General features: G+C 35.2%; 1 long non-coding RNA gene across 1 annotated transcript; it reads left to right on the top strand.

Annotated features, from left to right (window-relative positions):
- The first annotated feature begins 526 nt into the window (after positions 1–526).
- Positions 527–23,051, top strand: LOC136849990 (uncharacterized). Its single transcript, XR_010856499.1, has 4 exons — positions 527–685; positions 20,114–20,250; positions 22,180–22,330; positions 22,910–23,051. It is a non-coding gene; the product is annotated as an uncharacterized lncRNA (long non-coding RNA).
- Positions 23,052–25,728: the final 2,677 nt, after the last annotated feature.

Below are 25,728 nucleotides of genomic sequence, written 5' to 3'. Positions count from 1 at the left end.
ATATATATATATATATATATATATATATATATACATATATATATATAATATATATATAATTATATATATTTTGTTTTACCTTGATATATATATATATATATATATATATATATATATATATATATATATATATATATATATACACATATATATTTATATATACATATACACATATATATATATTTATACATACATGTATATATATATATATATATATATATATATATATATATATATATATATATATATGTATATACACACACACACACACACACACACACACACACATATATATATATATATATATATATATATATATATATATATATATATATATATATATATATATACATACACGTGTGTGATGAAAGTGCAAATTTTGCTTGTGAAAACTATCACACACGTACAGCTGAGTATCTAGTATGAGTTAAAAATGACGCAATAACTCGGAAATAGCTACAGTAGGTGTAGATAACAACAAAAACTGAATGAAAAAACATCGGACTTTATCTTGACCACTGTGATGCTTATATAAACACAACGCGAAGGACGCCCCAGTCTGTTTTGAGGTTCTCTCCTTATCAGCAGGACGCTCTCCGTTATCTACAAGACTTCGACCAGTAACTCCAGTTTTTCAAGATGCATCGTCCCTTGCTTTTACTGCTTGTTGTTGGTGTAGTTTTCGGTAGGTTACTCTTTTTAAAAGTGTTTTCCTTCACTGTCTCAATGATTATTCTTATTATTCCATTATACTTAGGTTCATATGACCAGAGACAAATTTGATGAAAGATGCTTCTTATCCAGATGTATCATTTCGGTTTTATTTGAAATATAGCTTGCATAAAGTCAATTGCACAAACCGTTGGGCCAGAAGATGAATTCTGATGTCAGATATTTACCATAACCTGCGTGAAAACAAATGAAATGTTGCTAAAGACAAACGTAATTAAAGAAACGATATTAATTTCCTGCACTCTGGCAGTTTTCTCGCTGAATAAGTCATTGCTCTGACAATTATTTTCCAGTGCATTAAGGCGACCTTTTTCATGGCAAGAAGTTACAGGGATTAAGAGACTTGGTATGAACCTTCCGACTTAAGTCAAAGCACCGAGATGATGCAAAACCACTAGCGGATCCGGGGGGGTCACCTGGGCACGTCCCCCCCATGAAAAATAATAAAATAATAATATTGAAGATTTAGATAATAATAACATAAATAAATAAAAAGAAAAATAAAAAATCATTTAAAGAAATATAAAAATGTGGAAAATATATAAAAATCATTTATAAGAAATATATATATATATATATATATATATATATATATATATATATATATATATATATATATATATATATATATATATATATATATATATATATATATATATATATATATATATATAATATATATATATATATATACAGTATATATATATAGGTATAATATGAAAATTGGTGGCCCACTGGAATTTTTCTGGATCCGCCAGTGTGCAAAACAAACAATTGTTATGTTACTAGTTAATGAAATATGGACGGAAAAGTAACATTATTTATAGCACGTTACCTCTTTGGTCGACAGATCACATCAGGTCTCTGTCACTGTACTGATAGTGATTTAGGAAAATCACTAACAGTTTTTCTTTAATGCTAACACCTTATGAGAGGCGGCCCCCCCCCCTTTTTTTTTGGATAATTTTTATACTACACCGGCACTGGTTGCTAGGATGTGCTCAGCGAACAGTTTTCAAAGTTCATAACTGATTAAACGTATTTGCCATCCTTCTGCGCAGGGAACCATCCCAGAACTAACTTCTGTAACTACATCGAGGAGGTAGTTCTTCAAGAGAGGTAGCCATTATTAAGGTGTTTTTGTTTTTATCCATTTCATCTTTTCTACTTATCTCACTTGATCGATTTATTAATTTATTGTTTTCTCTTTTTTAATTAGTGAGATCTCTTCTTTCTGTATTTCCCTTTACTTCCTCTTACTTCTTCCTAATGGACACCATATTCTTCGGAAGCTTGAATTTCAAGTCAGTGGGCCCCGTGGGCTTGTTCCACATGAACAGGGTTCAACTACTGAATAATAATAATAATTAACCAAAAAAGTACATGGAGATAATTTACATAAATCGTGGAATAAATAATGAATAGTTATCAAAATTCAAAGAATAGCTGTTCCTGAAAATTTAGTAAAAAAAAAAAACAGAAAACTGGGTTTTTATGATTACGAAAAAGAAAAGTAAAGATGGGAGACTTTTACGCACGGTGTTTTTTATGTCAACAAACTGGTACAAGTTCCAAACCTTATTACGTAAATGCTTCATGCGGACACAGATCGATCGCACTTATTCTGAAATCGGAATGAAACTGTTCTTTCAAAGTCATGATTTTAGGCTCTTCTCAACGCGAGGTTAGTGACATTAAGGTTAGAACTGAACGGAATATAGAATTTACGCCAAAGTCCAAGCACTGAGACCTATGAGGTCACTCAGCGCTGAAATGGAAATTGACAGTAAGTAGGTTTGAAAGGTGTAACAGGAGGAAAATCTCGCAGTTGCACTATAAATCAATTGTTAGGAGAGGGTGGAAAGTAAGATGGAAGAAAGAGAATAAGAAAAGAGGCACAGTAAAAAGAACGATAGGAGTTGCAGCTAGGGGCCGAAGGCACGCTGGATAAAAGTTTAAGTAATGTGCCCAGAGTGCACCGCATGAGGTGCAGTTACGGCACTAGCCCCTACGGGTAGACGTTAAGGTTGGGTTTTCAAATTAGTTTTTGTTTTCAGTTTTTATGTGGTAATTATACAATTACAAATATTGTCTACTTCAGATTTATATACATTAAAAAGGCAATGAAATAATAAGTTTTGTTACTCTGTTGATGGACATTGATTTTCATACTCTTGACACAATATTCAGCAATATCTCACTGTTTTTTCTTATATTCTTTGAGTTTAGACTTATTTCTTCTTCATGTAAATGGCCATAAATCGAGCTTTATGATTTACTTACCTATAAAGGAGCATTGATTGAATACCTTAATGTAATTGTACTAAGAAGAGCAAATATTTTTGTTCATTACATAGCTGTCTTACAAAGACTTTGTTGCTTTAAAAATAACATAGTGGTTAGTGTCGTACCATGCCACTCAGATGTCACTGGTTCGCGTCTCTCCCAGGGCGATTAAAAATCACTGGCTCTGTATCATGATCAGTTACTGCTGCATCATGGGGTTTGTGGTAGGAGGTTGAAACCAATATTCCTTGGAAGCCTGTACTTCAAGTCAATGGCCCCTTTGTTCTTGTTCCATGTGAATGTGTTTTATCTACTAAAATAATAATAATAATAATAATAATAATAATAATAATAATAATAATAATAATAATAATAATAATAAATGGGCACCGTGGCAGAGTGGTTTAGCTCATCGATGGACTGGTTAAGCAACATTGGGGCTGGTCAGTCGTTGGATGGGTGACTGCTCTCCTCGGCGTTGATTCCTTCAGAAAGGATCTTTACCACAATTTCCTCAGTTTACTCAGCTGTAAATGAGTACCTATTCCCGTTGGGGTAGGGTCCAGCTATGGGTTAAACAGCAAAACTCAGCAATGATGGAAAGAAATTAAAGCTTAAATGACAACGACATAAATGGAACCTCTGGCAACAGAGGAGCTTCGTCCGGCAGCCAGGTATGCCACCCAATTGACGGGGAGGACGGTCAGGTACTTGAAGGTCACCATCCAGCAACTGACCATCACAACAGCAGTAACCAGCAACCAGAGACTGGAGTTACAGAGACAAACCAGAAGAAGTGGACTAGAGATGAAAATAAGGAAATATGGAGATGCTACATCAGAAGTAACCCGACAGAAAGAGGATACAAAAGAAGATTGGTCATCATCTGGAATGAGAGAATAACACCCCTCAGACAGAACAGAGGCTGGCAAACCAAGTAAGGAACATAAAGAAAAACAATTGGCTCTCTGCAACAGAAAGAGAGGAACTGGACAGAGAAACAATGTCCAGCAATGAAGGACGAGAAGACGAACTAAGAGATGGTGCCACAGAAGACGACAGGAATGATGAGCTACCAAACAACTGCACACGTGGAAACACTGAAGATGTAACAGAGAGGTCGGAATGGGTGGAAAAGATCAGACAATGGATGAAGCCAGATACAGAAAGAACAAAGATCCCCTCCATGAAAGCCTACAACACATAGAAACTAAACATGAAAACAAGTGAAGTTAATGAAATAATAAGACTAATACACACCACCAGCATCACAGAGACAAATAACCTGGCATATGCAGGAGCAAGACTAGTAGTAGAACTCATGGGGATACAAACACCAACACCACCATCACAACCAACCCAAAGGAAACCAAAACAGCGACTGTCTTGGAAAAGACACCTGGAAAAACAAATTATGGCAATGAGATCTGACTTGAGTAAACTGAAAGAGATGGCAGAAAAGAGGCTGAGAAGCAAGAAAACAAGAGAGGAACTGAATGAGAAATACAAAGTACAGGAGAAGGGACTAAAGAATACAATAGAAGATATAAAACAGAGGCTTAAAGCCAAAGCACATAAGATCCAAAGGTAAATGAACATGGATTAAAGGATACCAACAGAACAAACTCTTCAGAACCAACCAGAAAAGACTATACAGCCAAACCAAGTAAGAGACTCTGGGAAAACATATGGAGCAATCCGGTATCACACAACAAACATGCAACATGGCTCCAGAAAGTCAAGGCAGAAGAAATGGGGAGAATAAAATAAAGATTCACCGAGATCACGACAGACACAGTCAGACACCAACTAAAGAAAATTCCCAACCAGAAAGCCCCAGGTCCCCGGAGAAGTCCATGGATACTGGATGTCAAGCTCTCCACGGGTGTTGGAGGGCCTGGCTGCCCACTGGCATAGCCACAGGTAAATAATTATCAACAATTTTCTTTATTTTTAACTTCTTTGTGTTTACAAATTGTTGGTTATGCCCTTCAGAACACTTGCAAATATACACAATGGAATGTTTTTCTGTGTTTGTTTTGTTTTCTACTTTATACAAAGTGAACAACACCAAAATGGCGTGGGGAGAAAAGGTTGAAAACCCTGCCCTACACCCATGAATAGCAGAACAACACCAGCATTGTCTCACAAATCACTGTCTGCCCAAATGGATGACCACTGGGAGAACATCCTTAGTACAGAAAGACAAAAACAAGGGAAATTATAGCAAGTAACTACAGGCCTATCACCTGCCTACCAGTAATGTGGAAGTTACTGACAGGTATCATCAGTGAAAGGCTATACAGCTACCTAGAGGATACAAACACCATCCCCTACCAACAGAAAGGCTGCAGAAGGAAGTGTAGGGGCACAAAAGACCAGCTCTTGATAGACAAAATGGCAATGAACAATAGTAAGAAAAGGAGAACCAACCTAAGCATGGCATGGATTGACTACATAGAATGCCTGAAAGTATATGGGGCAGAGGAAAAATACAATGTGCAACTGGAATACAGTACTTACAATCTCTGGGATAAGACTATCAGAGGTTAACATCAGAAGAGGGATCTTTCAAGGTGACTCACTGTCCCCACTACTCTTCGTAGTAGCCATGATTCCCACAACAAAAGTACTGCAGAAGATGGATGCTGGGTACCAACTCAAGAAAGGAGGGAACAGAATTAACCATCTGATGTTCATTGACGACATCAAGCTGTATGGAGTTTGGAATAGAAAATGCACCTTGGTCAAAATACAAAAAGGCAAAGTGACAAGGACTGAAGGGATAAAGCTACCAGATGGGAATAGCATCAAACATACTGTAGATGAGACAGGATACAAATACCTGGGAATAATAGGAGAGGATATAAAACACCAAGAGATGAAGGACATGATCAGAAAAGAATATATGCAGAGACTTAAGATGATACTCAAGTCGAAACTCAACGCCAGAAACATGATGAAAGCCATAAACACATAGGCAGTACCAATGGAGAGGAGTGGACAAAGGCTGAACTCTGCAGCATAGACCAGAAAACTAGGAAAAACATGACAATACACAAGCACTACATCCAAGAGCAAATACAGACAGATTATACATAACACAAAAGGAAGGGGGGAGAGGGCTACTAAGCATATAGGACTATGTCAATATCAAGAGCAGAGCACTGGGGCAATATCTGAAAACCAGTGAAGACAAATGGCTAAGGAGTGCATGGGAAGGACTGATAAAAGCAGACAAAGATCCAGAAATATACAGAGACAGGAGAATGAAAAACAGAACAGAGGAATGGCACAGCAAACCAATGCACAGACTAAAGAACTGGCCAACAGTGAAACATGGCAATGGCTACAGAGGGGAGAACTCAAGAAGGAAACAGAAGAAATGCTAACAGTGGCACAAGATCATGTCCTAAGAACCAGATATGTCCAAAGAACAGTAGATGGAAATAACATTTCATCCATATGCAGAAAGTGCAATATGAAAGACAAGACCATAAACCACATAGCAAGCGAATGTCCGGCACTTGCACAGAACCAGTACAAAAAGAGGCATGATTCAGTAGCAAAAGTCCTCCACTGGAGCCTGTGCAAGAAACACCAGCTAGCTTGCAGTAACAAGTGGTACGAACACCAACCTGAGGGAGTGATAGAAAATGATCAGGCAAAGATCTGACGTGACATTGATTGACAAAATCAAGAAGAAAGTATCACTCACAGAGTAGATGAGAAAGAAAGAGAAAAACTGATAAGTATCAAGACCTGAAAATAGAAATAAGAAGGATATGGGATATGCCAGTGGAAATTGTACCCATAATCATAGGAACACTAGGCACAATCCCAAGATCCCTGAAAAGGAATCTGGAAAAACTAGATGTCGAAGTAGCTCCAGGACTCATGCAGAAGAGTGTGCAACTAGAAACAGTGCACATAGTGAGCAAAGTGGACTCCTAGGAGGCAGGGTGCAACCCAGAACCCCACACTATAAAAACCACCCAGTCGAATACGATGGAAAAAATAAAATAATAATAATAATAATAATAATAAAAATAATAATAATTCCCTAATTATAGACAAGTTTACGTTCATGCGCTGCATGAATTATCCAAGAATTAACAAGTACGATTTTAAGCTCACGGACGGGGACAGAGTAATACTACCCCTCGTTTCCTCCTCCCAGAGGAGAGCAGTCAAAACCGCCACAGTTACTGAGTTATTTCCTGAAAACTCATTCTTGTTTCGTTGGATTCTCTAATCACTTTTTTCAGAAATATTAAATTTATAGAAATATTAAATTTGACTAGATTAGGATCTGAATAATTTTGATAAAAAGCAGGCTTTTAGTGATCTGAAGTTGAGGAGTGATATTGGGCTAAAAGTTTTATCTAATTTAAATAAAATGTCCCATTTTTAACTTCATAGAAGTGGAAAAATTAACTTAAGGATGAAAGTGATTTCAGTTTTTACAGAGTAAAAAGTTATGACGATAAAAAGCAGGCTTTCGTAGTTTTGATGAAGTTAATTTGGGCTAAAGTTTTATCTAATTTAAAAATGTCAATGTCCCAATTTTCAACTAAGCATAGAAGTGGAAAAATTAACTTAAGGCCACGGAAAGCATATGCCAGATTTCAGTTTTTACAGAGTAAAAAATTACCTTATATATATATATATATATATATATATATATATATATATATATATATATATATATATATATATATATATATATATATATATATATATATATATATATATATATATATATATATATATATATATATATATATATATATATATATATATATATGTATATATATGTATATATGTATATATATATATATATATATATATATATATATATATATATATATATATATATATATATATATATATATATATATATATATATATATATATATATACATATATAAACTATATATATATATATATATATATTATATATATATATATATACCAGCTGAGCAACCTGGCTCTGCCTAGAAAACTCTGAATGACAAACTCTCTTAACTCTCTCTCTCTCTCTCTCTCTCTTGTACCTCCTCTCCCTCTCACTCCCTCTTTCTCTCACTCTCCCTTTCCTGTTAAGATAGTTGCTTCAATTACATTGTCCATTATTTTTGACATTTTATATTTCACCCCCTTCTCACTCCCTGTTCCTACTGGGGCTGAAATTGGACTTATAGGGCATTGGGAGTGTCACAATTCATCTCAGCAACCTCGAAAACTATGGATTAGACCCTAATATCTGTTATTTTTAACATTTTATTTTTCACCCGTTCTCACCCCCCTTCCTATCAGGGTTGAACTTGGACTTAAAGGGTGTTGGGAGTTTCAATATTCATCTCAATGACCCCAAAAACTGTGGATTAGACACTAACATCTGTCTTTTCATTTATTTTTATGTATCACCCCCTTCCCACCCTTTCTCAGCCCCCCTTCCTATTGGGGCTGAGTTTGGACTTGAAGGGCATCAGAGTTCTCACTATTCATCTCAATGACATCAAAAACTATGGATTAGACACTAATATCTGTTGTTTTCAGTTATTTTTACATGTCACCCCCTTCTCACCCCTTCTCACCACCCCCTTCCTATTGGGGCTGATCTTGGACTTGAAGAGAATTGGGAGTATCACTATTCATCTCAGTGACCTCGAAAACTATGGATTAGACACTAATATCTGTCGTTTTCGGTTATTTTTTTATGTCACCCCCATCCCATCCCCACCTGCTTTGGTGCTAGTGATGTCTTACCCCATGGCATTCTTTCCCAGATAGTAAATCATATGTAAATCAGGTTTTGTTGAAATTGCTCAATGTGCTTCAGAGTTATGCTCAAAATACACACACATTCATATGCTACCTTTGCTCGTCTGCACTTTTTTCTATTCGCACTTTTTCTGTCTGCCCTCAGATCTTAAAAACTACTAAGGCTAGAGGGCTGCAAATTGGTATGTTGATCATCCACCGTCCGATCATCAAACATACCAAATTGTAGGCCTCTAGCCGCATTAGTTTTTACTTTATTTAAGGTTAAATTTAGCCATAATTGTGCTTCTGGCTACGGTATAGGATAGGACACCGCTGGCCCGTGGTTAAAGTTGCATCGGCCGCGTCTCATACAGCATTATACTGAGACCACCGAAAGATAGATGTATTTTCGGTGACTTTGATTATACACTGTAGCGGCTGTACAGAAAACTCGATTGCGTTGAAGAAACTTCGACGCATGTTTTACTTGTTTTTTCTAAACAACAATCAGACGTCTCCTTAAACGGAGAATTCTTTTGTGGAATTCCTGGAATCTTTAGCGATCTGTTGGTAAAATTCAAAATAAGGATAAGCAAAAGAATTCTTATATCAGTATCACTGACTTTAGCTCAAGCTCAAAAGCCGCAGATTATAACTGGGACTCTTCTGAGAGAAATGTGGCATTTCTAAAATACTTGTATTGAGTTAAAAAGATACGAAAACTGAAAATTTTCAAAACAGATGGTGTATTTATATCATAAGAGATCAACAACTTGAAAGCAATATCATAGAAATTTATATATATATATATATATATATATATATATATATATATATATATATATATATATATATATATATATATATATATATATACATATATATAATATATATATATATACATATACATATACACATATATATGCATATATACTGTATATACAGATATATAAATATATATATATATATATATATATATATATATATATATATATATATATATATATATATATATATATATATGTATATATATATATCTTTAGCGATCTGTTGGTAAAATTCAAAATAAGGATAAGCAAAAGAATTCTTATATCAGTATCACTGACTTTAGCTCAAGCTCAAAAGCCGCAGATTATAACTGGGACTCTTCTGAGAGAAATGTGGCATTTCTAAAATACTTGTATTGAGTTAAAAAAGATACGAAAACTGAAAATTTTCAAAACAGATGGTGTATTTATATCATAAGAGATCAACAACTTGAAAGCAATATCATAGAAATTATATATATATATATATATATATATATATATATATATATATATATATATATATATATATATATATATATATATATATATATATATACATATATATAATATATATATATATATACATATACATATACACATATATATGCATATATACTGTATATACAGATATATAAATATATATATATATATATATATATATATATATATATATATATATATATATATATATGTATATATATATACATATGTATACATATATACACATATATATAACATATACATATATATTCATATATATATATAATATATATATATATAATAATAATATATACATATATATTCATATATATATATATATATATATATATATATATATTTACGAGCGTGGACGAGGAACGTATATCTAGCTCTAATCACAATTTGAATGACATCTGACCAATTTGGCCACACACATAAAAAGAAGTAAGTTAACAGTAAATGTAAATGGAATTTAAGGAAAAAGCAGGTTTTCACTAATTAGCTTATAATTACATAGATCAGGATATTACACAGGAGCTCCTCACCAGTTCCTTGGCACTGCTCTTACGTCAGTTCACAAATCAACTAGTGCCAATAGCAAAATAAGTTACAATCAATGATGAAACTTCTCAGATACAGAATTAATCTTACTTTGAAAATAATCACACCAAGGTGTAGAACCTCTAAAATTAATCAAATATACAGGAACTCTTGCTGTGGCAGCATATAAATCTTCAGATATTAATCTTGAAGGAATCTTCCACATCGGAAGATCAGGAATTGGCACTGTGGAAAAGCAGGTAGGCACACAGCATCACAATCGCCAATTCTGCAAGACAAACTCACTGTCACTTGGTTCACAAGGAAAACACTTTCACTTTGGGAACGCTGAAAGCTGAGAGGGAAGCAATTAAGAATAGTAAACTGCATGAGTATGCTTATGTTACTTGAATGAAAACATTAACCACTTCACTTATTTGTCTCAGGAATCCAAGGGGCATGCATATTAGAGAGCATGAAAATTATAGTGGAAGATTGGGCGTCGTAACAAACTCCAAATCCAATTGTACCTTTTCCCGCAGGATGTGTTGTCTTGATGTGTAGACAAGACTTTGTAATTAAGCAAAGGGATTTTTGGTGGGACTATGTTAGCACAACAAAGATGGACTACACAGTGGGGGTTAGTCGGGGACCGACCTACCAACGATTCTGCTCTGAGTCTGGCTGGTAATGAACTAACAACTGCATGACCCCTGACCTGTCATTTATATAGTTTTTCATTCCTGCCTTCCAGTCTTAGTCCCATGTGGATGAATGTCCATTAATGTGCCGACTTTTCACCCCACGTCTTGTTGACATCCACAAATGCAGGCGCTGTAGATGGAACGACAGTACCCAAGGGAAATTAAAGGCAGACAAAAGCGGGATAATAGGCAAATTGAGAGGAGGTGAAGTTTCTTCATCGAGACTGCGAGGATTTAGCTAGCGTTAATGTCTAGGGGTGTTTTTACTGCTTCCCTGTTCCTCAATCTGGGTGGTCTTGTTTTGTCTCACCGTATTTTATATTATGTTTTAATTTAGAGTTAGTTTTAAGCACATGGAGCTTTCACGTGCTGTTGTAAATAACAATGACATGTTACAATATATATACATGCACACACACATACACACACACACACACACACACATATATATATATATATATATATATATATATATATATATATATATATATATATATATATATATATATATATATATATATATATATATATATATATATATATATATATATATATATATATATATATATATATATATATATATATATATATATATATATATATATATATATATATATATATATATATATATATATATATATATATATATATATATATATATATATATATATATATATATATATATATATATATATATATATATATATATATATATATATATATATATATATATATATATATATATATATGACTATTTATCACATCACCATGATTCATATACAATCAGAAAGCTACAAACGTCCCTTTAATATCCAATTCACTCTACACTCTTGAAATAATATATTTTCATATATGTTAACGAAGAATTTTAGTTGATAATAAGTCCACCGTCCCGTGGGTCGAACCAGCGACAGACAGGAATCAGGACTACAGTGACGCACTACGAAATCGGCCACAAAGAGGTATAAGTGAATAACATCTCCCATCAACCCACCCGTCGAACTCAGGTGTTTTGCGTTTGGAGCGATATTCACCCACCTCTGCCATGTTGACGTGTAGTGCGTTTGTCGCACGTAGCCATATTATGACTATTTATCACATCACCGTGATTCATATACAATCAGAAAGCTACAAACGTCCTTTAATATCCAATTCACTCTACCACGGGACGGTGGACTTATTATCAACTAAAAATTCCCCTTCGGTAACATATATGAAAATATATTATTTCCGAGGTAGAGTGAATTGGATATTAAAGGCGTTTGTAGCTTTCTAATTGTATATGAATCACGGTGATGTGATAAATAGTCATAATATGGCTACGTGCGACAAACGCACTACACGGTCAACATGGCAGAGGTGGGTGGATATCGTCTCCAAACCAAACACCTGAGTTCGACGGGTGGGTTGATGGGAGATGTTATTCACTTATACCTCTCTTGTGGCCGATTTCGTTAGTGCGTCACTGTAGTCCTGATTCCTCGTCTGTCGCTGGTTCGACCCCACGGGACGGTGGACTTATTATCAACTAAAAATTCCCCTTCGTTAACATATATATGAAAATATATTATTTCCGAGGTAGAGTGAATTGGATATTAAAGGACGTTTGTAGCTTTATGATTGTATATGAATCACGGTGATGTCATAAATAGTCATAATATGGCTACGCGACAAACGCACTGCACGGTCAACATGGCAGAGGTGGGTGGATATCGTCTCCAAAACGCAAAACACCTGAGTTCGACGGGTGGGTTGATGGGAGATGTTATTCACTTATACCTCTCTTGTGGCCGATTTCGTTAGTGCGTCACTGTAGTCCTGATTCCTCGTCTGTCGCTGGTTCGACCCCACGGGACGGTGGACTTATTATCAACTAAAAATTCCCCTTCGTTAACATATATGAAAATATATTATTTCCGAGGTAGAGTGAATTGGATATTAAAGGACGTTTGTAGCTTTCTGATTGTATATGAATCACGGTGATGTGATAAATAGTCATAATATGGCTACGTGCGACAAACGCACTACACGGTCAACATGGCAGAGGTGGGTGGATATCGTCTCCAAACGCAAAACACCTGAGTTCGACGGGTGGGTTGATGGGAGATGTTATTCACTTATACCTCTCTTGTGGCCGATTTAGTTAGTGCGTCACTGTAGTCCTGATTCCTCGTCTGTCGCTGGTTCGACCCCACGGGACGGTGGACTTGTTATCAACTAAAAATTCCCCTTCGTTAACATATATGAAAATATATTATTTCCGAGGTAGAGTGAATTGGATATTAAAGGACGTTTGTAGCTTTCTGATTGTATATGAATCACGGTGATGTGATAAATAGTCATAATATGGCTACGTCGACAAACGCACTACACGGTCAACATGGCAGAGGTGGGTGGATATCGTCTCCAAACGCAAAACACCTGAGTTCGACGGGTGGGTTGATGGGAGATGTTATTCACTTATACTCTCTTGTGGCCGATTTCGTTAGTGCGTCACTGTAGTCCTGATTCCTCGTCTGTCGCTGGTTCGACCCCACGGGACGGTGGACTTATTATCAACTAAAATTCCCCTTCGTTAACATATATGAAAATATATTATTTCCGAGGTAGAGTGAATTGATATTAAAGGACGTTTGTAGCTTTCTGATTGTATATGAATCACGGTGATGTGATAAATAGTCATAATATGGCTATAAAAACAAACGCACTACACGGTCAACATGGCAGAGGTGGGTGGATATCGTCTCCAAACGCAAAACACCTGAGTTCGACGGGTGGATTGATGGGAGATGTTATTCACTTATACCTCTTGTGGCCGATTTCGTTAGTGCGTCACTGTAGTCCTGATTCCTCGTCTGTCGCTGGTTCGACCCCACGGGACGGTGGACTTATTATCAACTAAAAATTCCCCTTCGTTAACATATATGAAAATATATTATTTCCGAGGTAGAGTGAATTGGATATTAAAGGACGTTTGTAGCTTTCTGATTGTATATGAATCACGGTGATGTGATAAATAGTCATAATATGGCTACGTGCGACAAACGCACTACACGGTCAACATGGCAGAGGTGGGTGGATATCGCCTCCAAACGCAAAACACCTGAGTTCGACGGGTGGGTTGATGGGAGATGTTATTCACTTATACCTCTCTTGTGGCCGATTTCGTTAGTGCGTCACTGTAGTCCTGATTCCTCGTCTGTCGCTGGTTCGACCCCACGGGACGGTGGACTTATTATCAACTAAAAATTCCCCTTCGTTAACATATATGAAAATATATTATTTCCGAGGTAGAGTGAATTGGATATTAAAGGACGTTTGTAGCTTTCTGATTATATATATATATATATATATATATATATATATATATATATATATATATATATATATATATATATATATATATACATACATACATATGAATTCAAATCCGGCTTGGAAGCTGAAGTTATATTACACTATTTAATATAAACACACACACACACACACACATATATATATATATATATATATATATATATATATATATATATATATATATATATATATATATATATATATACTGTATATATATGCATTGTCCATGTGGTCTCTGGTGTTTTTGCATGTCCCCTTTTCTATTATTGTGTACATGGTTTTTCTGGAAAGGCTATCCTCAAATCCACTTCCAGTATTGCCTACCATTACTGTACATTGTTTGTGCATGTTATGAAGGCATTTCCTACAATCAGTCTGGCCGTTTTGTTTGTGTTCTTGTATAGGAAGTTCATATTCTGCCATTTTATTGTGTAATCTTTTTCCCAACAGTGCTTGGCAACTGCTGACAACTGATTGTAGTGCCTAATGTTTTGTTTGTGTTGTTTTCCTCGTCTTTGCAGGATTTGCCACTTTCACCGAAGTAACGCTCTTCACAATCTAGACACGCTGCCATGTATAAACCCCCTTCTTACCTCTTCCCCCTCTGCCGACTTTTTGTTTCTAACTATTTAATTCCTAATCGTGTTTTTGTAGCTGCCAAAATTCAGTCCACGAAGAATGCGTTTTCGTACTTCGGGCTTGCGACGAAAGGACTTGTTTAATGCTCGCCAATTCTGTTGTTTAGAGCCCATAAACTTTCCATTCATCCTGAGGCCAGTAATGTTAACTTTTGCGTTGGTGTTTCTTTGCAGCTCGACCTTGGCCTCAAGTTCTGAGTCTAATTACTTGATCCTTCCTGACAGTGAAGACAGAGATGTAGAGTCGTCGGTATAAAGACATAAAAACTTAATCAACAACACTAATTCTCTGAATAATTTTCGCGTCTCCTTGAAAATAATTTCCTGGATATTTTTCTGTTTTTGAACTAGTATTTTCACATTATAAAAATCTTCCAGACCTTTTGCTATTGATTACATTGTATTCTATTCCTTTTATGTTGGTAATTTTTTTTAAAGGATTGTGGCGCTTAAAAGTATTTGAATTATTTTTGTAAACGCTATTTATACAAAACTTGTTAGAACTGTACCAGAAAGTTGACCAACAAAAGTGTCTGAAAATTAACGTTTGGGAGAAGAAGCGATATTAATTGTCCTGAAGTAATCAAGGTCTGACATACAAGAAAGCCCGCTGTCGACCTGTTATGTCGCTTAAATTAGTCATTAACTTATTCACCGGTCCGGACAACATCGCAACTAATTAGCCTGACGCTTGCTTCCTAGCAACGGTGGATCACGCGGTAAATGAGCCATGAGTTAGCTTGATGTATCACATAATAGTTGAGGGTTTAAGAATATGTTTAATAATTTATTCTTTGTGGCTCTAAGGCATAACGGCTGCAGATCCCACCAACCCTTTATGATATTCTCTCATCCGGAGAAGTCCGTTTCGTGTTTTCAGTTTTCATAATGACATCCATGTTTGCTGAGTTAAACAAATTATAGTCTTCAAGATAAATGTTGTTAACAATGCCAGTTGGAGTTTTAGGGTCAAATAATTAGGATCATATTTTTCGGTTTTCTGTTTTTAACGTAAATGTTGGTGCAACGCCAGGCACTATGTCCTTATCTAACACGGGTAGACGATTATATTGATAGGGTATGGAAGGGGGAAGGTATGGATTAACTCTGTGAAGGCACAGAGATACGGTGTCGCCGGAAGAAAGATATGCGAGTGGCAAGATTAGTTCCCTGAACATTTTCTGCATAAATACATTTCTGGATTTTTTAGTTTTCTGTGAAAGAAAACTATTGTGCCGGCTTTGTCTGTCCGTCCGTCCTCAGATCTAAAGTTACCGAGGCTAGAGAGCTGCAAATTGGTTTGATGATCATCCACCCTCCAATCATCAAACATACCAAATTGCAGTCTCTAGCCTCAGTAGTTTTTATTTTATTTAAGGTTAAAGTTAGCCATAATCGTGCATCTGGCAACGATATAGGATAAGCCACTACCGGACTGTGATTAAAGTTTCATGGGCCGGGGCTTATACAGTATTGTACCGAGACCACCGAAAGATAGATCTATTTTCGGTGGCCTTAATTATACGCTGTAGCCGCTGCACAGAGAACTTGACTGCGCCGAAGAAACTTCGGCGCATTTTTTACTTGTTATATATAGATATATAATCGTGTGTGTACGTGTATGATTTTAGTCATTTTAACACGTGATTCGTTTATCACGCATTAACACAGGTGAAAATTTAAGAGATGGGTATAGGTCCCGACTGTTAGACTTTATTTCCAAGCCACTGACGAAAGACTGTTACATGGTGTTAGAAATCACAATATACTGTATGTACTACAGAGACAGTACTGATGAACATACAAAATCATTTGAGACTTCAGATCTACCAATGACAAGTGCAAGGAGGGAGGGGCGAAAAAACTGATTAGTACTACTGGCCCCATACTGTGTTTACAAATATGATAATCATTTTTCCATGCAACTTTACTGCCTCCCTTAAAATTAAAATATTTTACACATTTCTTCTGAAATTTTAGGATCAAAGTTAAACATGCCTTGACTGATATTCATATCATGGCCTTAACTTTCTTCTATAAAGCTAGGATCAGTGGAGTGGCAAAAGAATATAGCGTATTCTAATAACACACTGAAATGAATATCACTGAATCAAACTTATATATATATATATATATATATATATATATATATATATATATATATATATATATATATATATATATATATATATAACTGTGAGCATCACTATATTGTGATCGAAAATAATGATTAAAAGCCACAATAATATAATTGATAAATTGCATATTTTAAGACATAAAAATATACAAGAAAGGGGATAAAAACGAGGAGCTTTCGACCGTTTGCTGTCAACGGTCCTCTTCAGCCAAGTTGGCTGAAGAGACCGTTGCGCAAACGGTCGAAAGCTCCTCGTTTTTATCCCTTTCTTGTATATTTTTATGTCTTAAAATATACAATTTATCAATTATATTATTGTGGCTTTTTAATCATATATATATATATATATATATATATATATATATATATATATATATATATATATATATATATATATATATATATATATATATATATATATATATATATATATATATATATATATATATATATATATATATATATATATATATAATATATATATATATATATATATATATATATATATATATATATATATATATATATATATATATATATATATATATATATATATATATAATAATTACGGCTTTTAAGGAATCTGCACCATTATCGTTTATGCTGGTCTTTATGAGCATACAGGCTGAACTTTAAAAAAATTACAATTTGTTTTGAACTTATCAACATTCTTATTAATCTCTAAAAAAAACTGGCATTTCAAATGCATTCTTTATATTGAGAAAAAAACTTGAATTCGTTTAACTTGTTAGAATTCCTGCACGTATCTATTTATTGATTTGCCGTCATCGTCATTTATGTTTCGTCATTTCTGATTATTTTCTTGCCCTGCTGTCGGAGAAAGGTATTGGAAGCCGGAGAATCGTGGTGGTAAAATGGGCGGTTCTTCACAAGAACGTGAGAAGTGGGAAATGTGTCGGTCCTATCTGCGTTATGTGTCTACATCAATTTGTTAATTTTCATTTTAGTAAAGTCTTTTAGGTAATTCTCAGTATTAGCTCAGCGCCTGTTTTTACTTTGGAAACTGGTTTTTTCTACACTTTTAGGGCTTCTGATACTGGCGGTACGTTGGTTTGTTGTCGGCCAAATGGAATGTCCCTTCGCCGATTTTAGTAGTGGCCCGGGCGGCGGGGGGGATATGAACCGTTCCAAACAGACGTACCCCAGCTCTGTCTTGTGAAGATCTCGTATGGAAACCCCTTGTTGAATGGGCTTCAGGGGTTAATTACAGGTTAATTACATTCGTGCGACAAAAATTGAAGGTAAATCCATAATTAGCAACCAAAAAACTGTAGAAAAAGTCAAGTTAGAAGGAAATCGCCGCCGCGGAGCTACTACTTAGATCTATCAGTCTTTCAATCATACTCATTGAAACATAGATGTCTCGTGCAGGTTAGAATGAACTGAACGACTAAATTAACGAAGACTTTTTTTTTTTTATTTAAACAGAGATAAGAGTTGAGAAACGCGTCGCATCTGCTGCCAGTCAAGGTTATTATCTCAGGCAGCAGCTGAGGTCAGCAGTAAAACTCTCGTCTCCAAAGAGAAAAACGTAATTTTTAAAAATGGTCCTCGCAGAACTGGCGTCTTTAGATGATAATCTAATCAACTGATTAAAATGCAGCGTCACTGTTAACAAACTGAAATGAGAGTACAAGCACTTTGGGAAACTGCGCGCATACTCTATTTTGTTGGATTTTTTCAAAAGTCGGGATTACAAGGACGGGAAAAAGGTAGAGGGAGGAAAAAAAAGCTAATAAAGAAAAAATGAAATTTACAATGGAACACTAATTTTATGAAGTAGAGAGATAGACAGATAGACTGACCCCCTTACAGTGTTAAAATTTGTTATAATATAATATTAGCAGGTCATAGGATCCCACCTCTCTCTCTCTCTCTCTCTCTCTCTCTCTCTCTCTCTCTCTCTCTCTCTCTCTCGCTCACTTTAGTACATAAAGAGATAACGTTTCATTGAAAGATATGTAAATTAAGCTCAAAGAAAACTTCAGTAATTCCTTCAGAAACATATTAAAAACATATATTAACCGCCTATTCCGCACTTATCTCCAAGTGAACTATTTTAGCCGTTAAAAAAGGCTATGAAAAAAACATAAAAGCCTACTGAAGAAAACTGTTACATTTTTCTCTTGACCTGAGAGTTGCATCCATTGTGTATCAGGAAATAAATGTTTAAATGGATTATTTATAATATATATATATATATATATATATATATATATATATATATATATATATATATATATATATATATATATATTCAGGTACAGGTATACTTAGGTTCCAATTTCTTTAATGACTTTTGTAGGTCCATCGCTACCGACTTGGTCTACCACTCAGGAGACCGAGGTTCGTTCCTGGTGTGAGTCAGAAATTCATTTCTGTAAAACATGTGCTCATGCATTCATTGTTTCCACCCACCCACACACACACACACATTATTATATATATATATATATATATATATATATATATATATATATATATATATATATATATATATATATATATGTGTGTGTGTGTGTGTGTGTGTGTGTGTGTGTAAAACATGGTATACTTAGGATAAAAGCTCATGTAATGTTTCAATATAATCATCATACTATAAAGATATTTATATCAAGAAATACACCTAACAATTTCTAGCAAAGCAACAAGAAGAAGTTGGCCTAAAGACCTGTCCCACCGGCTATTACGAATGCAAGGAGGAGTTTGCATCCCAGATGCGAGGCTTTGTGACGGAGTCCCAGACTGCATTATGGGAGATGACGAAGCAGATTGCGGTGAGTAAAAGTCTTTCCTTTAAAAGTCTGATATGTTACCTTGATTTAGAAAAATCTGATGCTTCAGATAATACCAATAAAATTTCATAAACACTGGTATTACTGTCAGAACCTCAAAGATCTGCTACAACATTTAATACTCACAGTAAGGTAAGGGATACTGTGCGATGCACTGAAATTCTAGCTTATAGTTGTTGCGGTTCATAACATTTGCAGTGATTATACTGATTCATAATTTCCTTTCCAATTTCTGAACAGGATATCTGCTCAAATATCTTTCTTTTAGAGGAGTGGATATTGCAATACACACACACACACACACACACACACACACACACACACACACACATATATATATATATATATATATATATATATATATATATATATATATATATATATATATATATATATATACAGTATATATACAGTATATATATATGTATGTATGTATAGTATTCCTCAATAGGACGTATAAAAACGAAGCATCATGAAATTATCGAAAATATTCAATGAAAAAGTATGTAATCTCGTTGATGTTTTATGGCTGGATCATTGATAACGAGAAAGCGTGATTCAACAATAACCTATACCCGCCAATGTTTTTGTTTTCCTTTTTCCATTTTTGTCAGGAAGTTAAAGTATAAATTCAAGTTTTTCTTTGCCGAATAGCAGTTAATGTCATCCGAACGGTTTTTCCCATTTGCGACATTTAGTTTAATCTTTGTCTTATTATAAGATGACGACGCCGTTGAAATGAAAACAATTTCGGGAGGCTTTTCAACTGTCAATCTTGTAAATTTATAACAAGAGCGCTTGATATTAATATTATATACAGCACCGCTACTAATCTTGTAATGTCAAGTAATTTTGATTCCGTTCAGCTAAAAAATACGTTGTTACCAGAGTCCGTTTTCTTTGAACTGAGAGAATGTAATAAAATAAGCTAAGTTGCAATGAGACGAAACGATAAACACTTCGTTATTAGAAAATGACATGGAATCAAGAAATAATGAAAACTGGGAATAGGTTTTACCTCGGAAAGTGTTTGAAAACAAGAATATTGACAAAGGTACTCGATAAGAGAGACCTTTGCTCTTGATTGCACTGTACACTTGGAAACCACAATCTCTGACCCACCTAGGTCGTGCTCCGAGTTTATGAGCGGGGCCTTTCTGGACAGATTCTACCCTTCCCTCCCCCTCCCCCCTTTCCTAACTACAACCCGGCAGTTTCAGCATTTTTTCTTCGTTTCGATATTATATAGGTTGTGTTCAGCACAGTGTTCTCTATATAATCATACCATGACTGCTTTGCATTATATGCAGCAAAATCATTAAAAAAAAAAAAAAAAAAAAAAAAAAAACAGCCAAAGCAAAATCCGGAAGAGTTCAAAAGGCGTTCGAGTGTGTTTCAATCCATGATAGTTGGCGTTGCCCGCTGTCCAGAAAGGCACCACTCATAAACTCGGAGCACGACCTAGGTGGGTCGGAAATTATGGTTTCCGAGTGTACATGCGCCCACACGTTTTCGTTGGCCAAAAGCCCTTAAGAACAAAGGGGTCATGACTAATGCTGTCTTAAAATGAAGGACGAAATATTTGCTAAAGAAAAGAAGCTTCAAAATGGGTCTTGAAATTTGTAGCATTCATTGTAGGACTAAAAATAGAATGAGTCCCTTTACCTGTGACAAAGCTATGGCAACTGTTACAAAAGAGAGAGACTTTCATGGTAATCGAGCGGCTCTGAAATAACTTTTTGACCCAAGTTACAACTTCGTCACAAAGGTGTCCCTACATTTTGACTTTCGTTTTAAGGTGCCTAATTTCAAAGTATGCAACTCCTCTAAGAAGCCGTATCAAACAATACTTTATTAATTTAGCGGCGTACTACGAGAATGCCAATAAGACATCCATCCATTACTCCACAGCAAAGCTAGAGGTGACAACAGTGAATTGCCCTAGTGGTTATTATCAGTGTGATGGAGGAGTCTGCGTTCCAACCCAATATCTCTGCGATGGAATTCAGGACTGTATTATGGGAGATGACGAGAAGGCCTGCGGTGAATAGACACAGAGCGCGTATGTATATTTACCGACAAAAGCAATAATCTAAATGAGTTACAGCTTTCAAATGTAAACAGAACCATTTTATGCATATATATATATATATATATATATATATATATATATATATATATATATATATATATATATATATATGTGTGTGTGTGTGTGTGTGTGTGTGTGTGTGTGTGTGTGTGTGTGTGTGTGTGTGTGTCACACATTGCCACAGGTGAAAAATAAGACTGGTTTCTGACTTTATTTCCAAGCCACTGACGAAGGATCTACACCCTGTCTCTTATTTTTCACCTGTGGTAAGTGTGATAAATGAATCACGTGCAAATGTGATAACATATATATATATATATATATATATATATATATATATATATATATATATATATATATATATAATATATATGTATATGTATATATATGTGTGTGTATGTATGTGTGTGTGTGCGTTTGATAACAAAAACATTTAAGTCCAAAACTGTGAGGAAGATATCCTTCGTACAATAACCAGAATTCATCTACCCTAATTACAATACCAGGCAGGGATACAATTCCTGAAGTCCATTTTCTCTTTGCTTCTAGGTTCCCAAGGAGGACACTGATTGCCCCTGAGGACATGACTGAAAGTTCTAAACTGGTTTTCAATATAACATACATTGCACTGATTGCCTGACTGCGCTTTGCACCGCACCAGTTGCTTAAGAAGTAAAATTCATTATTTTAATTTCGTGAAGTTTTCTTAACCTATTTGTGATTCATTACGCATAAGATATCAAAAAGCAAAAGGTTTCGTATCACCAACGGTAATTATGTTCAGTTACTATGTTAAATATCTAATGACATAAGATTTTGGGGAATTAACCAGACCTTCTTCGAAATATCTTAGTAGGGAATTCTAAAAGCTTGTGCTAGTAACTGGTTTAAAAAATCTGTGAATATGGCCAAAGAAAATCTGGAAAATATAGTCATATATAACACAATGTAAATCCATTATTATATATATATAACCGAATGGCAGATCACAATAAGAACTTAAATCAAGTTGGGAAACAAATGAAGAACCTCAGGGAAGAAGAGATTCTCCACTCATTTCCCCTCTGGTTTCAACGCCTATATTGTGTGAGGAAATCGAGAATTTAAGATATCAATATGGCTAATAAAATGCGTGTATATGTGTTGACAGTGGGCGGGAGAGTCTGTACGTGGCCCTGCGTGACAACGATTATCTACGGGTAATAAAATGTGGGTATTAACCCGGTATGTATCCACCTACGCGTCACCTCCGAAGTGCTAGTACTAAACTTGGCGGAAGCTCAATGGGACGCCGTGTTTAGTACTAGCCCCTTGGCGATCAAAGCATTAAATACACCCATTTCTATATATTTCTATATTATAATAAACGATATCTTTGATCCCCGATGGGCTAGTACTAAACACGGCGTCCCATTGAGCTTCCGCCATGTTTAGTACTAGCAACTCGGAGGTGACGCGTAGGTAAAGTATACCTTAATCAGATTTACCAGACCACTGAGCTGATTAAGGTCTCCTAGGGCTGGCCCGAAGGATTAGACTTATTTTTTCGTGGCTAAGAACCAACTGGTTACCTAGCAACGGGACCTACAGCTAATTGTGGAACCCGAACCACATTATAGCGAGAAATGAATTTCTATCACCAGAAACAAATTCCTCTAATTCTTCATTAGCCGGCCGGAGACTCGAACTCGGGCCTAGAGATTGCTAGCCGACAACTCTACCGACTTCCCAACGAGGACGCGTAGGTACATACATGCCGGGTTAATACCTAAAATGTGTTTGAACCTACCGTCATCTGATAGCGTTAACCTCTCTCACCACTGGCTTCTGTATAAGGTACCTTGGTCTGAGGGTGAAGATAGTACGCAACATCTCTAGGGCAGGGGCGTGCCCATTCCGGTCTTTCTTATACCACCGACATTTTTGACAGCATTGATACAGAAATTATATCATAAGGCGTCACTTAGAATGACTGCCATGAAGTCCAAAACATCAAAAACTAAAGTCCCAACTTAGGCACCCATTTCAAGCGCCCCTTCCCCTTCCTCCTCTCGAATAAAATCATATCCTAAAATTTCAGCCACAGAAGAAAAGGGAAAATAATATTTCACACGATCTCTTAAGTAAGGATGAAGACTACGACATATGAAGTCAACAAAAGGACAAAGCAAGAGTGAAAGGATAACAAAGGAAAATAATTCATGTGTAAAAGAGACATCTGCGAGTGACGAAAGTTTAAGCTACAATTTTTGCTTCAAGAGTAACAAAGCATGTACAAACAAATTAAAAGAAATCAACAGTAATTATTCCTCATTTCCTAATGTTACGCTCACTACAGGTCAAGAAAGTGAGGAAAACGAAAGGAGGTTAATCACAGAGCTATACAGCCAGGGATAATTTCTTGCAAATATGCGTGCTTCGTTAAAAAAAAAAAAAAATCAGATTACCCATATATTCCAATCGGTATTTATGAACAAACTGTGTGAGATTAGTCTCTTTACTGTAAGGACCTTTTACTTTATTTAGCCTTTGTAATTTAGGTTTTTTGGAGTGAATGTGGAAAGGAAACCTTAAACATTAAGTAGGAATAAGTAAGAAATATCCTTGGGAATGCTACGTTGGATGTGCGGAGTGACAAGAAGAGACAGGATAAGGAATGACTTCACAAGAGGGACGGTGAAAGTTACAGAAATATCAAAGAAGCTGCAACAGAGACGATTACAGTGGTTTGGACATGTTATGAGAAGAGAGGAGGATTCTGTATGTAAAAGAACCATGAATATAGAAGTGCCTGGAACAAGGAGGAGAGGTAGACCAAGAATGAGATGGAAAGACACAGTTAACAGGGACATGAAGGAGAAGAACGTGAGTGAGGTAATGGTGCATGATCGCAGAAGATGGAGAAGACTAATAACAAACACCGACCCCATATAAAGATGGGAAAAGCTGAAGATACAAAAGAAGTAGTAAGAAATATCCTTTATTATAATTTGAGCACATTTTTCTCCAACAAATGGATGATTATAATAATAGTACCAATTGACGTTCCCGATATTAATAATAACAGTAATAACTAAAAATTCATGACAGAAATCCATAAAGGATCAAGATTAACTCAGTGTCTTATCATTAATCTAATCTGCATCTCACTAAAGTGATTCCCAAAACATCCTCTTTTGTCTTGTGTGTCGATATAAGAAATAAAAACTGAATTTCGAAGAGCAGCATTATTCAGTTATTAATTCTTCTATTGCAGCTTTTATATAAGCAAAAAATGAGACAAGAGCTTCAAGCGTATCTTAAATATGTCCAATACTTTTTCACAAAGAAAGAGAGAGAAAGAGGTACAAGAAGACATCTTCCTCAGT

Source organism: Macrobrachium rosenbergii, chromosome 2 (genome assembly GCF_040412425.1).
Source record: "Macrobrachium rosenbergii isolate ZJJX-2024 chromosome 2, ASM4041242v1, whole genome shotgun sequence".
NCBI classification, from domain to species: Eukaryota; Metazoa; Arthropoda; class Malacostraca; order Decapoda; family Palaemonidae; genus Macrobrachium; species Macrobrachium rosenbergii.
The sequence above is the reverse complement of the archived record's forward strand: the minus strand, read 5'-3'. Positions and strand labels throughout refer to the sequence as shown.